At 37.6% G+C, this 22413-nt stretch overlaps 1 long non-coding RNA gene across 1 annotated transcript in view; it reads right to left on the reverse strand.

Moving 5' to 3' along the window:
• The window catches only part of LOC117313429 (uncharacterized), a 100247-nt gene that overhangs the window by 55946 nt on the left and 21888 nt on the right, over positions 1–22413 (reverse strand). The window lies entirely within an intron of this gene.

The raw sequence follows: 22413 nt of genomic DNA on the forward strand, positions 1-22413 counted from the left end.
TGCGGGCCTCTCACTGTTGTGGCCTCTCCCATGGCCGAGCACAGGCTCCGGACACGCAGGCTCAGCAGCCATGGCTCACAGGCCCAGCCACTCGACAGCATGTGGGATCTTCCCGGACCAGGGCATGTCCCCCGGCATCGGCAGGCAGACTCTCAACCACTGCGCCACCAGGAAAGCCCTGTAATTTTGATTTTTTTAAACAATTATTTCCCTGTCTTTTAGAAATACATACTGAAAGTCTTACTGATGAAATGCTATTATTACCAGGGAGTGTGAAGGAGTAGGCAGAAATATAGTAGCTGAAGCAGTGTTGACCACACTTGATGTTTTTTGGGGCTGAGTGATGGCTACATAAGAGTTTGTTGAACTAGCCTCTCACTTCTGTATGTTTGAAATTTTCTACAATAAAACTTAAAAAAAAAATTGCAACACGAGGAAACTAAGCTAGAGAAAGACAGTTGAGAATACTTATGTTTTTAGATTTATTCTTGGTTAAGTCACACTTCAATTGAGTTACCTGATTAGAAGGAAGAAAAAATAACATAAACACGCCAAACACATTATGATTGTGGTTGACAATCTTAAAATGAAATCCCAGATGTATTATTTACTGTAACTCTACACAATTACACTCTACACCATTTGGTTAGAATGGGATTTGCACTTAAAGTTGTAAAGATCAAATAAAAATGAGCAAGATATCTGGCACATAAAAGTTAGTCTGATATCTTCAGTTTCATTACCTATCCCAATGCCTACCAAATACTGGGCATGTGCTTCACATTTTAAAATTAATTTGAATAGGATTTAATCTCATACTGCTCTGATGGCCTATATTAGAGGAGTCTAACGTAGAGCAAAATGGCATGCTCTTCAAGAATCAAAACTCTTAACTTGTTTTTGTAAGGTTTTGCCTTACAAAAATCCTGGCACACTGAGTACTTGCATTTGCGATCTCAACTGTACAGTTTAAGCAGCAGCATCAAATGAAAGTATTAGAAAAAGAAAAATGACCCCTGCTTTCTTTCCATTCTGCAATAGCAGTTCTATTTAAACTGAGAGAGGCAACAGTTCCAAGGATTAATTTGGTAATCAAAAGAAGTATAATTTCCTTTTCTTATAAGGAAGTTCCAAGACACATGCATAGTTACCTATCAGGCTCTCTTACTCTTTTTAAGGTTTCTTATTTGTCTGACATAGCAGCAGGAGAAAGACACGAATTTTCGAATCTGGCAGACCTAGGTCAAATTCTGAGTTTCTCCCTTCCTGGTAAGGTTTGAAAGTCAGTAAATCTCTTCTTTGCCAATTTCATCTGTCAACTAGGGTTTAAGAACAAATATTTACTGGTTGCCTACCACGTGCCAAGAAATCATGTAAGTGAACAAAAAAGAAATTCCCAGTCCATGTGCAGTTTACATTCTAGTAGTTAAATAACTTACCTAGTCATATACTTACTAATTGGCTGAACCATAATTCAAAGACAGTAGTCTCAGTGTAGAGTATATACTCCAAACCACTAAGTTATATCACCATTTTATTGTGAGATTAAATGACATAAGCTGTGACTAGATGGAAACTCAATCATAGCAACTAAAATTACTCATTTTCTTTTTTTCAATCACCCTTACTAAGATATAATTTACATACAACAAAATGCATTCACTTATTAATTTTTATGGCCTCAACGTTGTTCATAATATTATCTAGTTATTCCTTCAATGTTTACAGTATCTGGTAATTTGTAACTTGTGTCTTCTCTTTCCTGATGAGTCTAGTTAGATGTGTCAATTTTGCTATTTTTTTAAACTAGCTTTTGGTACCAGTGATTTTTTTCTATTGTTTTCCTATTTAATATTTTATTGTTTTCTATTTTTATCTTTATTGTTTCCATCCCTCTACTTACTTGGATTTAACATGTTCTTCCTTTTCTAACTTCTTAAATTGGAAGCCTAGATTATTGATTTAGACCTTGTTTTTTTTCAAACATAAGCAAGTATGTTTGAAATTTCCCTCTGAACACTACTATAGCTACATTTCACAAATTTCAATGTTATGTTCTCATTTTCATTCCATTCATGTTACATTCTCATTTCCCTTGCAATTTATTTTCTGAGGTTTTCTCTCTCTCTCTTTTCCATCATTCTTCTAGATTTACTGAGTATATTTTAGTTTTCCAACTTGTTTCCACTACTGGGTTATTGGCTATACATGTTTGTAGTTGTTTTAGTGGTCATGCTAGGGTTTATACATCTTTAATTTATCACAATCTTCCTTCAAATAATATTATACTGTTTTACTTATAAGAACTTCCAACAATATACTTCCATATCACCCTGCCATCCTTGTTTTTATATATTTTACTTTTACATATTTCATAAACATGACAATATATTTTTGTCTTAAAAAGTCATTTATCTTTTAAAAAGATTTCAATTAGAAAAAACAATTTTGATCTCTACCCTCTTATTTACTACTTCTGGTACCCTCCACTCCTTTTATCTACATACAAATTTTCATCTGTGACATTTTTCTTCAATGTTTTTTATATTTTATAGTGCAGGTCTGTGGCAACAAATTTTCTCAGCTTTAGTTTGTCTAGGGCAAAAAAAAAAAATGTTTTCCCCTACTTTGGAAGAATAGTTTCACTGGGTATAGAACTTAAGGTGGAATTTTTCTTTTAGCACTGTAGAGAAATCATTCCATTGTCTTCTACATTACTTGTGTGTGTGTGTGTGTGTGTGTGTGTGTGTGTGTGTGTAAAAGACTAGTTTTTCTTATCTTTGTTCCCCTGTACAGACAGAATATATCTCCTCACACACACACCCCAACTGCTCCTAAGAAATTTCTTTTAATAATTTAATTTTAGCAATTTGATTATGATGTACCTCTTTGTGGTTTTCTTTGTGTCTAACCTGCTTGGGTTGGGGTTCCTTGAACTTCTTGGGACTGTTCAAATATGAACATTTTTCAGCTACTATTTCTTCAAGTATTTTCTTGCCCTCTATCCCTTTTTCTGGGACTCCAAATGAATTAATATTTTCCACAGGTTACTGAGGCTCTGTTGATTTTTTTTCAGCCTTTTTTCTTTTTGATTTTCAGTTTGGGTAGACCCTGTTCATATATCTTAAAGTTCACTAATTTTTTTTATTTTGCAGTATCTAATCTGCTATTAATCTCATCCAATAAGTATATTAAACATTGTATTATTCTGCTCCAAAAGCTCCATTTGGTTCTTTTTTATAGTTGAATATTATTGTCATGGTTTCCATTATATCTTTAAGCATATTCATAATAGCTGTTTTAAGGTTCTTTACTGCTTTAGTATCTTTTATTGGAGGTTGGCCATTGTTAATTTTACATTCTTGATTGCTAGATTTTGTTTCAGCTTTTAAATAGCATTGGACATTTTTCTGCCAGGTGTTTAATCTGCTTGCCAATAAGGTTGATCTTTTCAAAATTTCTTTTTCAGCTTTGTTATGAAAAGTCTAGAGTAGCCTTTACATTATGGCTAGTTTTGCCACACTTCTAATGTATGACCTTTCTGGAGTCTCTATGGAAATGTCATAGGTGTTAAATGAGCACCCTCTAATCGAGCGGTCAGAATTTTAACATCTCCCAGCCCTGTGTGAGCTATGGGAATTTTCAGCTAACAACTCCCCAACTATCTTTCCCCAGTCTCATTGGTTTCTACCCTATAAATTTCTGGATTTGTATTCAGCATCACACCCAAAGGACTCATAAGCAGATTTCTGGAGTTTTTTCTCTGCACAGCTCTCTCCTCTCCTGTACTGTGTCCTGCAAATTCCAGCTGCCTCATCTCTTCTCCACACTGTGATCTCTGTCTCCTGAAATCAGGAGAATCATCCTGGGATCCCCATCCCTGTTCCTCTGGCAGAAAACCAAAGTGATTTTAGGATTCACCTTATTTGTTTCCTTTCTCAGGGATCAGAGTTCAGGGATGCCTCTTATCCACTGTTTAAAAAATAAATGTTGTTCCATAAATTTTGTCCAGTTTTCTAGGTGCTTAAAGTTGGAGAGCTAGGCTGGTCCCAATTACTCCATCAAGTCCAGAAGTCAAAATCCATCTCATTTCCTTTTTATATTACAAAACATACAGTTTCCAGCCATCAACAGCCTCAAGAAAAACTTCTTAGGAAAGGTACATAAGAATTGTATCTCTAGCACATGAATATCAGGAACTGATGCTACAGAAACATGAGACAATTAATCTTTCAGAGAAAGTTCAGAAGAACAGCTATTTTGGAGTTCTTTGCTGCCAGCAGGGAATCATAAACAATTGATGTTTTTTTTTAAGCCTGTAACTATTTTTGGCTTAGGTCACTGAATCCATGCCTTTTTTTTTTGTCAGTATTTTTTCTCCAGTTAGTAGAGCAAGTATAGTCCACAGTTTGGCAGTTGGGATAAGCTACTGACAGGCCCTGTCATTTGGTTTGCAACTTTGGTGATGACACAGGGAAAAGTCCCTCATCTATGGTAAGCAGATGGGATACTCAAAGACAGAAAAACAGAGAAGACATAATGAACTGAAGATGAATTTATTCCCTCATTGTTTTTGTCTTAGTGAAGAAATGCCATGGGAGGTGTTGGCAGAAGTCTGACAAGAGCTGAGGATAATCATTTCCCTTCTCTTGGCATAGGGTAGAGCAATTAGCTGCTCTTGGAAAACGGGAGTAAAGTTTCAGGGAAAAGCAACAAAAATGATTAGGCAGTGGAAAAAAAAAGAATTTGTGGGGAAAGGGCTTAAAACTGACATTGTTTATACCATGAAGAACACTAAGGTATCTTCACATATATTAGTTTCCATTTATGAAGCACATTAAAAACCCTTTCACAAAACACTGCCAGATTATCTGATTTTATCTTCATAATAACATGTGAGCATAAGGTATTATTTCTATTTTATAGAGACATAGACTAAGAAGCAGAGTTTAAGGGATTTGACTCAAACCGCAGAGCCAGCTGATGGCAGAGACCAAAAAAACAAAAAACAAAAAACGAACCTGTTCCAATCCATTCAACAAGGGCATTTTGGCTATCATTCTTTATCTCCATAAAGGATGCCACCAAGGAAACTAGCTTTAATAAGTGAAATCAAAAGCACAGCAACATCAAAAGACTCCAGAAGGAGTTTCCTGGCATTTTCTGGACTTCTGGGTAAAGACAGAAATCTGAATACACATACCTATTTTCACTACCTATCAAAGATCCATTGAAATAGTAAAGGGATCTTTTTTTTAAAAGGCACAACCCACAAAAACATGGAAAACATGAGATGAAACAGAAACAAATTCCGAGAGAATATAAAACAGAAGGAAATAAATATATGACTTAGCAGACACAAGCAAACTGAATCCTTAGCTGGCAGCAATAAACCCTGGAAATTGGCAGTATCAGGTATCTTTGGAAATGTGGGTAAAGGGAGGACTTTTAAAAAGAAAATTATCTAAACGTCTAGTAGATCTCACACCCCCAGTCTACTCTGAATAGCCCAGAAACCAGCAAAGCTCTGCAGCAGCAAAAGATTGGAGGTCTTTTCTTTAAAGAATGTAAGACAGAGGTACCTCCCTTCTGGACTGATGTCACTGAAAATAGCTCAAGGGTCAGCTACTAAAAATAGCTTACTAAAAATAGAGGACATGGCTACCCCACCGGGCTCACAGAATGCTGTCAGCCAGCTATCACCCGCCAGGAAGGAGACTTTAGATTCTTCTCTGCAGAATCTCACCAGCGCTAGAGGATGTAAACATGAGAGGTCCCCCATTCCAAAGGACTAGGTGGAGCAACCTGCAAGGGAGCTCTCAGTTGACAGTCTGCACTCATGTTTTCACATTCTTAGTGAAAATTAACCTTTTAGTTCCCTCTGAAAACTGAGCAGAAAACCACAGATCAGCACACATCTAGGGAAAACTTCCTCTAATATGTGTTTTTTCCAATGCCACTAAGCAATTGTCCAATTCTCAGTGGACACTGACTGGGTATCCTACAATTTAACTCAATTCTAGCACTATCTACCTGGAAAGCATCAGATCCCACCTGTTAAGGACTCAGCCCTTCCCTTTCAGACTCCAATCACAAGTCCCAGTTGTCACCTGTGCTTCTGACTAAATGGCTACAATCAGAGGTTCCCACAACCCACTCCTTGGGTTCAGTTATTTTGCTAAAGCCACCCACAGAACTCAGAGAAACATTTGCTTATGTGCACCTGCTTATTATAAAGGGTATTTTAAAGGATACAGATGAACAGGCAAATAAAGAGGTGGTACACAGGGTGAGGTCCAGAAGGTTCCCTAGAGCAGGAACTTCTGTCTCCATGGAACTGGGGTATACCACCCTCCTGGCTTGTGGATGCATTCACCAACCCAGAAACTCTCCAAATCTTTTTGTTCAAGAGTTTAAAGCTTAATATGCATTTCCCATGCCACCCACTTCCCCTTCCCAGAGGCTGGTGGATGGGGCTGTAAGTTCCAACCCTCTAATCACTTGGTCTTTCTGGTGACCAGCCCCAACCTTAGGCTGACTAGGAGCACCACCCTAAGTCACCTCAGTAAAGCTCAGGTGTAGGGACTTCCCTGGGGGTCCAGTGGTTAAGACTCCAAGTTCCCAATGCATGAGGCCCGGGTTCAATCCCTGATCAGGGAACTAGATCCCGCATGCTGCAACTAAGAGCCCACAGGCCACAACTACAAGATCCTGCGTGCCACAACTAAGACCTGGCACAGCCAAATAAATAAATAAATTTATAAATATTAAAAAACTAATAAAGCTGAGGTGTACTCAAAAGGGGCCCCTTATGAATGACAAATGATACTCCTATCACTCAGGAAATTCCAAGGTTTAAGGAGCTCTCTGCCAGAAACCAGAGGAAAAGACCAAATGTATTTCTTATTATAACATACTTATAAACTAAAAGATGCAGGTGGAGGGAAGAATTGAGAAAGGAAAAAATGACAGAGAGACACTATGTAGAGAGAAGAATCAGCCCACACCTCACCCAAAAAAAAGCAAAACAAAAACTATCAGGCAATTTCCAAATTCAGATCACTGGAGACAAAGAGACCATCCCTCAAGCAACAAGAAAGGAAAAATGGGATTCAAAGTGGCTTAATCTCAGTACTGCAAGCTAGATAACAATGGTGAAATCCTTTTAAAATTCTGAAGGAAAATTATTATCAAACTAGAATTCATTACCAAGCCAGACTACCATTTTTTTATTAGTTATCTATTTTATACATATTAATGTATACATGTCAATCCCAATCTCCCAATTCATCACACCACTAACCGCCCCCCCACCACTTGCCCCACTTGTTGTCCATACATTTGTTCCCTACATCTGTGCCTCTACTTCTGCCCTGCAAACTGGTTCATCTGTACCATTTTTCTAGATTCCACATGTATGGGTTAATGTACGATATTTGTTTTTCTCTTTCTTACTTCACTGTCTCTAGGTCCATCCACGTCTCTACAAATGACCCAATTTTGTTCCTCTTTATGGCTGAGTAATATTCCATTGTATACATGTACCATATCTTCTTTATCCATTCATCTGTCTATGGGCATTTAGGTTGCTTCCATGACCTGGCTATTGTAAATAGTGCTGCAATGAACACTGGGATGCATGTGTCTCTTTGAATTATAGTTTTCTCTGGGTATATGCCCAGTAGTGGGATTGCTGGGTCATATGCTAATTCTATTTCTAGTTTTTTAAGGAACCTCCATACTGTTCTCCATAGAGACTGTATCAATTTACATTCCCACCAGCAGTGCAAGAGGGTTCCCTTTTCTCCACACCCTCTCCAGCATCTGTTGTTTGTAGATCTTCTGATGATGGCCATTCTAATTGGTGTGAGGTGATACCTCATTGTAGTTCTGATTTGCATTTCTCCAACAACGAGTGAAGTTAAACAGCCTTCCATGTGCCCCTCAGCCATTTCTATGTCTCCTTTGGAGAAATGTCCACTCAGGTCTCCCGCCCATTTTTTGATTGGGCTGTCTGCCTTCTCAATATTGAGCTGCACAAGCTGTTTATATATTTTGGAGATTAATCCTTCGTCCGTTAATTCATTTGCAAATATTTTCTACCATTCTCAGGGTTGTCTTTTCGTCTTGTTTATAGTTTCCTTTGCTGTGAAAAAGCTTTTAAGTTTCATTAGGTCCCATTTGTTTATTTTGGGTTTTATTTCCATTACTCCAGGAGATGGGTCAAAAAAGATCTTGCTGTGATTTATGTCAGAGTGTTCTTCCTATGTTTTCCTCTGAGAGTTCCATAGTGTCTGGTCTTACATTTAGGTCTTTAATCCATCCTGAGCCTACTTTTGTGTATGGTGCTAGGGAGTGTTCCAATCTCATTCCCTTACATGTAGCTGTCCAGCTTTCCCAGCACCATTTATTGAAGAGACTGTCTTTTCTCCACTGTATATCCTTGCCTCCTTTGTCATAGATTAGTTGACCATAGGTGCATGGGTTTATCTCTGGGCTCTCCATCCTGTTCCACTGATCTATAATTCTATTTTTGTGCCAGTACCATATTGTCTTGACCACTGCAGCCCTGAAGTATAGTCTGAAGTCAGGGAGTCTGATTCCTCCAGCTCCATTTTTTTCCCTCAAGTTTGCTTTGGCTGTTCAGGGTCTTTTTTGTCTCCATACACATTTCAAGATTTTTTGGTCTAGTTCTGTAAAAAATGCCGTTGGTAATTTGATAGGGATTATATTGAATCTGTAGATTGCTTTGGGTAGAATAGTCATTTTCACAATATTGATTCTTCCAATGCAAGAACACGGTTTATCTCTCCATCTGTTTGTGTCACCTTTGATTTCTTTCATCAGTGTCTTATAGTTTTCTGAGTACAGGTTTTTACCACCTTAGGTATGTTTATTCCTAGGTATTTTATTCTTTTTGTTGCAATGGTAAATGAGATTATTTCCTCAATTTCTTTTTCTGATATTTCATTGTTAGTGTATAGGAATGCAAGAAATTTCTGTGCATTAATTTTGTATTCTGCAACTTTACCAAATACATTGATTAGCTCTAGTAGTTCTCTGGTGGCATCTTTAGGATTCTCTATGTAAAATATCATGTCATCTGCAAACAGTGAGTTTTACTTCTTCTTTTCCAATTTGTATTCCTTTTGTTTCTTTTTCTTCTCTGATTGCTGTGGCTAGGACTTCCAAAACTATGTTGAATAATAGTGGCGAGAGTGGACATCCTTGGCTTGTTCCTGATCTTAGAGGAAATGCTTTCAGTTTTTCACCATTGAGAATGATGTTTGCTGTGGGTTTATCATATATGGGCTTTATTATGTTGAGGTAGTTTCCCTCTATGCTCACTTTCTGGAGAGTTTTTATCATAAATTGGTGTTGAATTTTGTCAAAAGCTTTTTCTGCATCTATTGAGATGATTATATGTTTTTTATTCTTCAATTTGTTAATATGGTGTATCACATTGATTGATTTGCGTATATTGAAGAATCTTTACATCCCTGGGATAAATCCCACTTGATCATGGTGTATGATCCTTTTAATGTGTTGTTGGATTCTGTTTGCTAGTATTTTGTTGAGGATTTTTGCATCTATATTCATTAGTGATATTGGTCTGTAATTTTCTTTTTTTGGAGTATCTTTGTCAGGTTTTGGTATCAGGGTGATGGTGGCCTCGTAGAATGAGTTTGGGAGTGTTGCTTCCTCTGCAATTTTTTGGAAGGGTTTGAGAAAGATGGGTGTTAGCTCTTCTCTAAATGTTTGATAGAATTCACCTGTGAAGCCATCTGGTCCTGGACTTTTGTTTCTTGGGAGATTTTTAATCAGAGTTTCAATTTCAATGCTTGTGATTGGTCTGTTCATATTTTCTATTTCTTCCTGGTTCAGTCTTGGAAGGTTATACCTTTCTAAGAATTTGTCCATTTCTTCCAGGTTGTCCATTTTATTGGCATAGAGTTGCTTATAGTAGTCTCTTAGGATGCTTTGTTTTTCTGTGGTGTCTGTTGTAACTTCTCCTTTTTCATTTCTAATTTTATTGATTTGAGTTCTCTCCCCCTTTTTCTTGATGAATCTGGCTAAAGGTTTATCAATTTTGTTTATCTTCTCAAAGAACAAGCTTTTAGTTTTATTGATCTTTCCTATTGTTTTCTTTAGTTCTATTTCATTTATTTTTGCTCTGATCTTTATGATTTCTTTCCTTCTACTAACTCTGGGTTTTGTTTGTTCTTCTTTCTCTGCTTCCTTTAGGTGTAAGATTAGATTGTTTATTTGAGGTTTTTCTTGTTTCTTGAAGTAGGATTGTATTGCTATAAACTTCCCTCTTAGAACTGCTTTTGCTGCATCCCATAGGTTTTGGATCATCATGTTTTCATTGTCATTTTTCTCTAGGTATTTTTTGATTTCCTCTCTGATTTCTTCAGTGAACTCTTGGTTATTTAGTAATGTATGGTTTAGCCTCCATGTGTTTGTGTTTTTATCCCTGTAATTGATTTCTAATCTCATAGCATTGTGGTCAGAAAAGATGCTTGACATGATTTCAATTTTCTTAACTTCACTGAGGCTTGATTTGTGACCCAAGATGTGATCTATCCTGGAGAATGTTCCATGTGCACTTGAGAAGAAAGTGTAATCTGCTGTTTTGGGATGGAATGTCCTATAAATATCAATTATATCTATCTGGTCTTTTGTGTCATTTAAAGCTTGTGTTTCCTTATTAATTTTCTGTCTGGATGATCTGTCCATTGGTGTAAGTGAGGTGTTAAAGTCCCCCACTATTATTATGTTACTGTCAAGTTCCTCTTTTATAGCTGTTAGCATTTGCCTTATGTATTGAGGTGCTCGTATGTTGGGTGCATATATATTTATAGTTGTTACATCTTCTTCTTGGATTGATCCCTAGATCATTATGTAGTGTCCTTCCTTGTCTCTTGTAACATTCTTTATTTTAAAGTCTATTTTATTTGATATGAGAATTGGTACTCCAGCTTTCTTTTGATTTCCACTTGCATGGAATATCTTTTTCTATCTCCTCACTTTCAGTCTGTGTGTGTCCCTAGGTCTGTAGTGGGTCTCTTGTAGACAGCATATATATGGGTCTTGTTTTTGTATCCATTCAGCCAGTCTATGTCTTTTGGTTGAAGCTTTTAGTCCACTCATATTTAAGGTAATTATCGATATGTGTGTTCCTATTTCCATTTTCTTAATTGTTATGGGTTTGTTTTTATAGGTCCTTTTCTTCTCTTGTGTTTCCCACTTAGAGAAGCTCCTTTAGCATTTGTTGCAGAGCTGGTTTGGTGGTGCTGAATTCTCTTAGCTTTTGCTTGTCTGTAAAGCTTTTGATTTCTCCATCAAATCTGAATGAGATCCTTGCCGGGTAAAGTAATCTTGGTTGTAGGTTCTTCCCTTCAACACTTTAAATATATTGTGCCACTCCCTTATGGCTTGTAGAGTTTCTGCTGAAAAACCAGCTGTTAACCTTATGGGAGTTCCCTTAGTTATTTCTCATTTTTCCCTTGTTGCTTTTAATAATTTTTCTTTGTCTTTAATATTTGTCAATTTGATTACTACATGTCTTGGCATGTTTCTTCTTGGTTTATCCTGTCTGGGATTCTCTGCGCTTCCTGGACTTGGGTGGTTATTTCCTTTCCCATGTTAGGGAAGTTTTGATTATAATCTCTTCAAATATTTTCTCGAGTCCTTTCTCTCTCTCTTCTCCTTGTGGGATCCCTATAATGTGAATGTTGGTACGTTTAATGTTGTCCCAGAGGTCTCTTAGGCTGTCTTCATTTCTTTTCATTCTTCTTTCTTTATTATGTTCCACGACAGTGAATCCCACCATTCTGTCTTCCAGGTCACTTATCCGTTCTTCTGCCTCAGTTATTCTGCTATTGATTCCTTCTAATGTATTTTTCATTTCAGTTATTGTATTGTTCATCTCTGTTTGTTCTTTAATTCTTCTAGGTGTTTGTTCTTTAATTCTTCTGGGTCTTGGTTAAATATTTCTTGCACCTTCTCGATCTTTGTCTCCATTCTTTTTCCAAGGTCCTGGATCATCTTCATTATCATTATTCTGAATTCTTTTTCTGGAAGGTTGCCTATCTCCACTTCATTTAGGTTTTTTTCTGGGGTTTTATCTTGTTCCTTCATCTGCTACATAGTCCTCTGCCTTTTCATTTTGTCTGTCTTTCTCTGAATGACGTTTTTGTTATACAGGCTGTAGGACTGTAGTTCTTGCTTCTGCTGTCTGCCCTCTGGTGGACCCAAACTACCATTTATAAATGAAGGAAAAAATAAATATATTTTCAAACATGAAAAATTTCCAAAAAATTATCTTCTATGAGAATTAAAAGGAAAGACAAGAAAAATCAGAAACAAGTTATACAACTCAAAGACGAGGTAAAGAGCATCTCAGGATGATCATGAAAATAGGCCCCGGGTGATCAAAGGTACACCAGGCAGAGAAGAAATCAACAGATAGGTACAGATAAGAACAGTACAGGAGAGACTTCTGGAAGACAAAATAGAAACCTGAATGTGAATGAATACATTCAAGGGCATTCTAGATAGTTGCCAAAGAGTCAGAGGTTGGATTAATAACAGGCAAGTTGAAAATTAAGCAAATAAACAAAAGATGAAAATATTAAAATCATGTAGTAAAGGAAAAGTAATCATATTTTTATGCATGGCTCAGCTGTGATTAGGGAATATTATCTTAATTTAGGAATAGTGAATATATTAAATGAAAATTTGATCATCACTGTATTGAGGAAGTACAGGAGATAAAGTTGCATGTGTATAGTGAGGCAGAGAGAGGAAAGAATTATAACCTAATCTTTCATAGACAGAAACCAATAGCTTGGAAAAGTGAAAACATATCAATGAAATTATATAATTTAGAGACACTCACAGGCCCTGGAGTAAATAGTAGGTTGTGTGTCTCCAGCTTTTCTGGGAAACATGGATCCTACCCACTCCACATGATGTCAAAAAGGCAACACAGCACAGTTGTTGAAAAGCATTTGAGAGGTGAGCAAACCTGGATTCTAGTCTTGGCTCCACCATCTATTAGCTGTGATACCACGGACAAGTTCCTTAACCACTTCAAGGTGCAGTTTCCTCATTTATGACATGGAAATAATGATAATAATAGTATCTAAAACATTACTAGACACTTGGTTGGCACTCAAAATGTATTTGTTGAATGAATGCTAATAAAGAGATAATATATGTAATATTTTAGCCTGATATATAATAAACTCTCAGTAAAAATTAGTTTTGTGTTTAGAGTTAGTTTGTTTATTAGCATGTTCTAAATCTAAGCCCTCTCCCTTCTCATCAAGTTAATGGGGGAGAATTGGTTATTACACTGACTTTATTCTTAGCAACTCTAGAGGCATGTTTAACTCCTCTCTTTCTTGGCCAGTCTCTCACAACAATTACTCTATTCTATTAACTCTACTTTTATACTATCTCCCACAATATCACCTTCCTCTTCTGACTCCCCTTATTTTCTCTTGTTTATCTTCAGCAAGTTTCCTAAATGGTTTCACTGCCTCAAATCTCTTAGTCTTCAACTATATCTTCCACCCTGCTGCTAGAGATCCCTTTCTAAAACATAAATCCAATCATGTAACTTCCACGCTCAGACTTTCTAGAGCTCCTCATCACTTGTAGATGAAAGCCAAGCTCACTAAGAGCTTGCCCACTAAGCCACTAAACAATCTCATCCAAATTCACCCAAATTTTGTCTCCTGAGAGTCTCTAACCCTCCTCTGCCCAACCAGCTTTCCTCCCCTGTATTGCCCAAGCATATGCTATTCCACAGTCCCTACATATGCTATGCTCTTTCTCACATCTGAGGCTTTGCACACACTGTTCTACTTGGAAAGCTTTCCTTTCTTCCCCTTTCCACTCAGTAAACATGCTATAAATTAATTGCTTGTTGGTCTCCCCAACTATACTATAGGTTCCTTAAAGTTTGCAGTCTTACTTGCAGGTAGCCTGCCCAGCACCTCACATAAGGCCAGGCCCATATTAGGTGCTAAATAATTGCTTGTTGACTAAAGGAAAGACATAGCCCTATATGAACAGTCACCCTCACTTTGGGGCTTTTGCCTACCAATAATTAAGGGAAGTTGATTATTCAACGTTACAAAAATCATATTCCTTTTCCAAACAAAGGAATCAGATTTCCAGTTTCCCTTATTTACTGTCCAATACTCAAGGTGTTAAGTATAGAGAAATCTAATTTACTCACTGCTCTGTAAATGAAGAAGAGCTTCCACTGTACCTTAATTCTATCTCCTCTAAAAACAAAGTCAACTGGTACAAACATGCCTATTTTAAAAAGCATAAAACTTGCATTTTAGGAGAGTATTTACTATCTTTTGTTTATTGGTTCTATTCCCACCCACCTCACTCCCTGGGAAGCCCAGGTTAACAACTAGTGTGTTTGCATTTCTCTATATCTCTAAATATTGAGATATGTAGGTACATACACATATGGCACACCTATATGCTGATGCAACAGTCCTCTTTACATGCTTTTCTACATCTCGCTTTTCTCACTCAGTGGAATCTGTGGAAAGTCCCCTAAGTATAATATTAATTCATGTTGCATTGGCTACATAATTATCTATTGTCAACTCAGATTTTTATGAAAGCTTTATCACCCTCTCATTTAAGCTATCTTCTTGGCCTGGTCAGTTCAGACTGCTATAACAGAATACCATAGACTAGGTGGTTTATAAACAACAGAAATTTATTTCTCATGGTTCTGGAGGCTAGCAGGTCTAATATCAAGGTGCCAGCAGTTTTGGAGTCTGGTGAGAGCCTGCTTCCTATTTCATAGACAACAGTCTTTTTGCTTTGACCTCACACGGTGGAAGGTATGGGGGAAGTGGCTCTCTGGGACCTCTTTTATAAGACCACTAATCCATTCATGAGGGCTCTACCTTCTTGACCTAATCACCTCCCAAAGGTCCCACTTCCAAATACCATCACGCTGGGGACTAGGTTTCAACTTATGAATTGGGTAGGGAAGAGGGGAGGGGCACAAACATTCAGTCTATAGCATGGCCAGTGAGAAGGAAGCGTGGAGAAACTTCCTTACCAATGAAATGAAATGAAATCTATAATTCAAAATGGCTGGCAATTTCAGATTTCTGTCAGAATCGAGAAAATGTAAACAAACAAAATCATTGCTGAATATAATCAACTATGAAACTTAGGTCAATGATTTAAATACATATGTTGCTAGACACATTTTTAAACAGTCTTAGGAATTTGCATTTGATTCATTTATATTCACTACAACAAAAACAGTACTGCAATTTATAAGGTACCTCCAGGCACTTCATTTGTTAGACTGATCTACAGTAAACTGGCTTATTCCAGCATAATAAAGAATAGTCTTTGCTATATGCCACTAAAATAAATTAATCAAGGAATTTAAAATTGAGTTTTCACACCACAATCTTATTTTGTTTTCCCACATTTCTAAAGTAATAGCATCTATCATCATTGAAAACCAATATGATTTGTGCTTTGCAGAAACTAACAACAAATTAAAAACCAAACTTTTACACTAGTAGCAACAGAAACCACCAACAGTTTGAGAAATTAGTATGATTTTTCCTTCACTATTACTATAGCACATGAAATCTGGGAGTAAATGGAGCCTAGTACCATCCTGTGATTTGTTTAAAGGCTGTAACACTTCAGGACAATGCAAATGCCTTCTCACATTAAAAAGACATTAAATCCCTCAGCAATTTAGTAGAAAAGGCATATAACAGCTCTTAAATTTTAAAATACAATTCTGTGAAAAATTATCCTGGGGTTGCAGGAGACCCTGAGGCTACTGTAATGTACCTCTTCATGTGTTCTGTAAGTGATGGTAGCCTTCCTCAGGCTCTCCAGGGTTGAGAAAGGCAGCAGTCCTGTTGTTCAAAATATTTAAAGCGAGTGATTAATCATGAGCTGTGTCATAGGCATACGAAGCGATGAAGATGGAAAAACTGAAGAAAAACGAGTAGCTTTGTGGAGGAAGTGTAACCAACCCTTGATTAATTCTGCTAATGGAAAAGAGTGTTGTGGATAACACAAACATAATTAAGTGCCAAATGAAAACCAGCCTGAGTATGTCCCAAAAATATAAATTGAAATTTTAAGATATGAAACACATTTTCCTCCCATGGAACTGTTATCCATGGGGGTGGGTCTATAATTTAACCAAATACTATCCTCAAAAGAATAATGCTTTGCAGTGTTAAAGAAGTTAGAGTAACAACATTTGACAAAGGGAAATACAGTCCGGATACGTTCTTTCTAGAATAAGCATACTTTTCTATGTACTTACCCCCTTCCCCATGCCTATCCCCTAGCCTTTAACATAGAGAGGCTAAAAAACACAAAGATGAAAACTTAATTGTTGGAAATTTTAAAAAATCTGCTAGGTTTTACCATAGTCACTGAGAACAGATACTCTGATAAAACAGATTAAAATAATCCTGATTTACTAAAGCTTTTATAGGTATACAAACTGGTCTGCTCCCCCAGATACACTCACCAAGACAGGGAGAACAGCCCTCTATTCATCAGTCATTTCTATCCCTTGCAGCATGGATGTTCATTCAAGCTTTCAACAAATAACATTCAGTGGGTGTAATGGCCCAGGCAGCCTGCTAGATACTGAGGATGGATTGATGAACAAAACAAATCTTGGTCACTGCCCTCATGGAGTAAAACACCCAGCAACTCTTAACACGTAATAAGTGTACAATAAATATAATTTTATTTTCCTCACCCCTCAGCTTCTTTTAGCTTGTTTACTCTTCTGTTAAATGAGAATAACAATATATACCTTAGAACATTACTAAGACTAAGAGTTCCAGTGAGAGTTCCAAACATGCTCATTGATTTTGAAATCTCTCTGGCTGCTCAGCCCAGCTGCTAAAATATCAACTGATATTAAAAAGAGGGGGAATGGGGTGGAGTATAAGCATTTAGGGCAACATGCTAGCTGTCACTTCTGCTATAATGGGAAGTGTAAATAAGAAAAGATATCAAATCTAGTACAAAATCCATGGGGGAAGAGATTTTTAGGAGTTTAACTGATGGTTGTCAATATTTAAGAACATTTAAAAAGTGAACTGAAAGGGCATCAGATTCCCAAGGAGATTGTTCTAAGTTTAGTGCCAACACAGTAGGAGATTCCAAAAAAGGTTGGGAAAATGTCAAATAAAAAACATACAAAATTAAAAATGACACTTGCTTACACCAAGTGAACTTTAGGAGTTGGGGAAGAAGGCAGGAAAATGCCTAGTCAATAACTGAGAATTATTCTTAAATATTTTTACTGGATCCCTTATTATTCACACTTACTGGTTGGTTTTATCACTATAAAAAAAAGAATCACAAGATTTTTGACAACTTATACACAAACATCCATGCCTCTAGAATTCCATCTGAAGAATTTTGCTATTTCTTGTTTGGGGCCATGGGTATGGGAATCAATTTTCTCCAATTTCCACCACCTATCATTCTGAGCATACAAACCGGTTATATTCTCAATGGTGTAGTACCCGGTAGACATAAATATATAGAGCTGTTATGTATATGAGTGAAAAAATACAGGTGAGAACAAGCAAAGGTTTCTTTAGACTCCTCTCTGCACAGATTAAAGTTTTATAGGTTAAAGAATGAATTGAATTCCCTGGCGGTCCAGTGGTTAGGACTCTGTGCTTTCACTGCTGAGGGTGCAGGTTCAATCCCTGGTGGGGGAACTAAGATCCTGCAAGCCACAAGGTGTGGCCAAAAAAAGAAGATTGAATTAAAGTTCAACTGAAAAAAAGAACATATACCAAAAGCCAGGAATACTCTAAAAAAGAAAATAAGAAAGAACAAGCTCGCCCTGATAATTAGACCTGGTACGGAGCTATAGTAATTAGTTTGGGACTGAAGAAGCAGCATGTGTGTCAATAGCATGGAAGAGAGAATTCAAAAATTGATGTAAACCCATTTGATAAATGAGTATTCCAAATAAGTGGTCAAAAGGAATAGATTATTCAATAAATGATTTGAGACAGCTAGATGACCCATTAAGAAGAAAATTAGGGCTTCCCTGGTGGCGCAGTGGTTGAGAGTCTGCCTGCCGGTGCAGGGGACGCAGGTTCGTGCTCCGGTCCGGGAGGATCCCACATGCCGCGGAGCGGCTGGGCCCGTGAGCCATGGCCACTGAGCCTGCGCGTCTGGAGCCTGTGCTCCGCAACGGGAGAGGCCACAACAGTGAGAGGCCCGCGTACCGCAAAAAAAAAAGAAAAGAAAAGAAAAGAAAATTAAGCTAGATCCCTATCTGATATGTAGCAATTAAATAATTTCCAGAAATACCTAAGATTTAAACCCTTAAAAATTGAAACCATGAGTGTTCTAAAAGAATCAATAAATGCATTCAAAATCTCATAATGGGAAAGGCCTTTCTAAGCAAGATATAATTCAGAAATCATGTAACTACATTAAAAATTAGTCATTAAAAATTATATTCAAGACTAGGGAGGATATTTGTAATACATACATGAAAGGAACAATTTCTTTAACATATAAGAGAAGATATATGAATCAAGATTAAGACAATCTAATAAAAAGAAGCAAAAGATATGAACAAATAATTTATAGAAAAAACAAACGGTCAGTATGCATGGAAAAATTCATAATTCATAATTAAAGCAATGCAAACCGAAACAAGATAGTTCTGCCCACAAAATTGGCAATAATTTTTAAAGTTTAACAATGACTAAGGCTGACATTGTTGGTAGAAATGTAGATTTATACAACATTTTAAAGGCAATTTGACAATATCTTCCAAAATCTGAAGTATATGTACCCTTGACCTAGCAATTGATTGCAAGGAATTTATCTACAGCCACACTTGCAATACATATGATATAGAGTGTTTACTGCAGCCAAAAATGGAAACAACAAATCCTTTTATTATTATAGTTCTTATTAAATAAAATATGACATCTATACTGTGGAATACCATACAGCCCATGATACAAGAGGGAAACCTATATTAGCTGATAATGGAAAGATGGCCAGGCCATATTGTTGAGTTACAAAGCAAGTGCACAATAATGTGTAAAGTATGATCCTTTTTTGTGAATAAAACCCAGAAATATTTCTATATGCTAGTGTATGCATAATTTCTTTTCTGGAAGGAATCACAAGAAAACTATTAATAGTTAGTACTTGTGGATGAGACACTGGGAATCACTTAGAACGTTTCCATACAGTTTGACCAGGCTTATTATGAGCAGGTCATACTTATGAGCAGGCCATACTTTATTTTCTATGTCATAGACATTACGGGCAATTTCCTAAAATATGTTTCACCATATCTTTAAAAATAAACAATGTTATTTAACATTTAAAAGTTATAAGTCAGTTACAGTAAGTCCCCTATATACGAACCTTCAAGTTGTGAACTTTCAAAGATGCGAACATATTATAAACCTATTACAGTATAGTAGTATATAGCCGATTGTGTTAGTTTGGTACCTAGGCTAACTCTGTTGGACTTATAAACAAATTGGACTTACAAATGCCCTCTCAGAACAGAACTCATTTGTATGTAGGGGACTTACTATATTTGGAACTCAGGATAAATCATCCACTTATCAAGATGAGGCTGAGAAATTTTCATCTAGTTACATGTGATGGCATGTTCTAGTTCCTATTTTCAGCTGACCATTGAAGAAGAAAGGGACATAGATAGCATTTCTGTTAATAAGGAAATCGGTTCTCTCTCTCTGTTAATTAAGATATCTGAAAACATAAGCATATACTTAAGAGTTTGCCTGTAGAATTTCCTTAATTAAAAAATCTATTGAGACCTAAGCAAGGCCTAACTGTAGAATCCAAAAAGGCCTCTGTACAGAGCAGGTGAGTGAGTTATGCTCAGGCTAAAAGACTGCCCCAGGCGACAGCAAGAGTCAATAACAGATATCTGACGTCTAAGTGAGGGAAGTGCAGTTATTTACATTTCAGGCATTTGTTCAACAACAAATATTGATTGAGCATCTACCACATACAGACACCACCAGATCAGAAGCATTTAGTAAAACAGACTAAGTCTTGACCTCATGGATCTTATATTCTAACCAGAAGAAACAGTAAAGATAAATAAATACGTAACTAATAAAACATCAAGTAAGAGCCCAAGAAAAAAATTAAGCAGGATAAAGAGATCGAGAATGAAAGAGTGGTTATTAGGGAAGGCCTCCCTGATAACTGATGTTTAGGTAGATTCTTGAACTAATGAGGAATAAGCCAACATAGACTGAAGAAGAGAATTCTGATCTGAGGGAATGGCATGTTTAAAAACACTGACATGGAAGTCAGATTTGTGTGTTCAAGGAACAGCAAGGAAGCCAGCATGACAGGACTGTGGTGGACAATGCAGAATGCAGTAAATGAGACACAAGGTGGCATCAGGGAATACGCCAGGGCCAGATCATGCAGGGCCTTCAAGGAAATAACTTAGAATTTTACTCCAAGCATCAGGAAAAGCCACTGGATTATCTTGAGCAGGAAACTGATGTGATCAGATTTATTTTCTTCAAGGATTCCTCTGGCTGCTTTGAGAGGATAGACTTATGGAGTGTACTAGTCAGCATTCTCCAGAGAAACAGAACCAATAGAAGAGAGAGAGAGAGAGGAGGTGGGGAGTGAGAGAGAGAGTAGAGAGATCAATTTATTATAAGGAATTTACTGACATGATTATGGAGGCTGAGAATTCTCAAGATCTAAGTCAGCAAGCTGAATGGAGACCCAGCAGAACAGGTGGTACAGTTCCAGTGTAAGTCTGAAGGCTGTGAGAACCAGAAGAGCTGATGGCGTAAGTTCTAATCCAAAAGCTGGCAGGCTCAAGACCCAAGAAGAGCTGATTTGCCAGTTCCAATGTGAAAGCAGGAAAAAAGGCAAATGTCCCAGCTCAAGACAGTCAGCAGAAGGAGTTCCCTCTTACTCACAGGATGATCTACTTTTTTTTTTTTTTCGGTACGCGGGTCCCTCACTGTTGTGGCCTCTCCCTTTGCGGAGCACAGGCTCCGGACGCACAGGCTCAGCGGCCATGGCTCACGGGCCCAGCCGCTCCGGGGCATGTGGGATCTTCCCGGACCGGGGCACGAACCCAAGTCCCCTGCATCGGCAGGCGGATTCAACCACTGTGCCACCAGGGAAGCCCAGGAAGGTCTACTTTTTATTCTAGTCAGGCCTTTAACTAACTGGATAAGGACCACCCTCATTAGGGCGGGCAATCTGCTTTACTCCATCTACCAATGCAAATGTTAATCTCATCCAAAACATCCTCACAGACATGCCCAGAATGATGTTTGACTAAATATCCAGACATCCATGGTCCAATCAGGTTGACACATAAAATTAATCAACACACAGGCAAGAAGAGAAACGGGGAGACCATGAGGAGATTCTTGTCAGGCAAGAGGTGATGATGGCTTGGACTTGGGTTGTAGCCATGGAAGTAGTGGAAAGTGGCAGGATTTAGAACATACTTGAAAGTAGAGCCAAAGGAAACTGCTGATCAATCTCATACAGGGTATGAGAAGGAAGAATCAAGGATGACTCCGAAGTATTTGGCCTGAGCAAGCAGCTAAATGGAGATGTCATTTACCAAGATAATGACAACAACAACATTAATAATAACTAATAGTTAACTCTTAAATGATTCTTGGTAGGTACCAGGCACTTTTCCAAATGCTTTACATATATTAATCCACTTAATCCTGACATACGTTATTTCATTTAATCTTCACTAATAAGGAAACTAAGGCACAGGAATTTTTAGCAATCTGTCTAAGGTTACACAGCTAGTCAATGAATATGTACTCACAACCCCTACTGCACTAAGAGCAGCTTTTCTTGTTTACTTTCTTGTTTGGTGGGAAGAGGGTGACAACAAAGTAGAAATCAAGAATTTGGTTTAGGGCTTCCCTGGTGGCGCAGTGGTTGAGAGTCCGCCTGCTGATGCAGGGGACACGGGTTCATGCCCCGGTCCGGGAAGATCCCACATGCCGCGGAGCGGCTGGGCCCGTGAGCCATGGCCTCTGAGCCTGTGCGTCTGGAGCCTGTGCTCCGCAATGGGAGAGGCCACAACAGTGAGAGGCCCGCGTACCGCAAAAACAAAAAACAACAACAACAACAACAAAAAAGAATTTGGTTTAAGACACGTTAGAGTTAAGAACTCTATTAGATATCCAAGTAGAGATGTCAACGGTTTCATATAAAAGCCTGGAGTTCAGAAAACGGATCAGCACTGGAAATGTGAATTTGAAACTCATACGGGTGGTATTTCAACTAAGGGACTAAATTAAGTCACCAAAGGAATGAGCATAAACA

Source organism: Tursiops truncatus, chromosome 8 (genome assembly GCF_011762595.2).
Source record: "Tursiops truncatus isolate mTurTru1 chromosome 8, mTurTru1.mat.Y, whole genome shotgun sequence".
NCBI lineage: Eukaryota > Metazoa > Chordata > Mammalia > Artiodactyla > Delphinidae > Tursiops > Tursiops truncatus.